Below are 1,172 nucleotides of genomic sequence, written 5' to 3' on the forward strand. Positions count from 1 at the left end.
CCAGACCTCATTACAGATGGTTGTGAGCCACCATGTGGTTGCTGGGAATTGAACTCAGGACCTTTGGAAGAGCAGGCAATGCTCTTAACCGCTTTACTTATTATGTATATAATACTCTGTTTGTGTGTATGTCTGTAGGCTAGAAGAGGGCCCCAGACCCCATTACAGATGGTTTTGAGCCAGCATGTGTTTGCTTTGGAAGAGCAAGCAATGCTCTTAACCTCTGAGCCATCTCTCCAGCCCCTCCTGGTTACTTTTTTTCATCAAGATGATTTGTTTCTTATTTATTGAGTGTCACTAGGATTGTGTGCCAAAGACATGACTAAGAAGGCACTCATTAAAATAAGATTTTCTATCCCCCAAAATTCATAAGGCACAATAAATTTGTAACAGAGATGAAAAATGAAGAAAACTTGACTCCTCCTAAGTTCATGATTTTTAATAACTAAAATCAAAGTTAAATAAAAAAAATGAAGTATCATATAAAGTATCTCAAAATTTAGTGTTAAAGTGATAAAAGCAGGCTGGAGAGACACTTCAATGATTAAGGACATAGGCTGAACTTGGAGGTAGTGTCACAAGTTTTTAATCTCAGCATTCAGAAGTCATAGGCAGGTGGATCCCTGTGAGGTCAAGACCAGCCTGGGCCACAGAGTTAGTTCCATGACAGCTAGGACTACACAGAGAAACCCTACCTCAAAAAATATAAAAACAAAGAACAATGTCTAATTCCAAGGATTTAATTCTCTCTTCTAAACCAAAGTTTCCAAACACAAACATATACATAGAAACATATATGACATGCAGGCAAAAATACTCATTCATATATAGTATCATAACATAGGATACTGTTTTCTTTCTCACTGGATACATTTGAGTAAGACCCAGTTCAACCTTTTAGATTTTACTGCATATTTCCCATTAATTACTTTTTCCTGTGTTAATCAGGTACAACCGCATGAATGATAACCAACATTATACATTTCTGGTCTAATTTTCATATTCACTTTACATTGTGTTTATTGCTTCCAATGTATGTTTTGTAGTCATGTACATCATCTCCTATATGTCCTTTACCAATGTCTTTGTATCTGCACAGACAGAATAAATCAGACTAACCAGGTACCTTACCCCAGGTCTCATTGATCTCCTTTTATATGCAATGGTCTGCA

This window comes from Microtus ochrogaster, unplaced genomic scaffold (assembly GCF_000317375.1).
Source record: "Microtus ochrogaster isolate Prairie Vole_2 unplaced genomic scaffold, MicOch1.0 UNK136, whole genome shotgun sequence".
Taxonomy (NCBI): Eukaryota; Metazoa; Chordata; class Mammalia; order Rodentia; family Cricetidae; genus Microtus; species Microtus ochrogaster.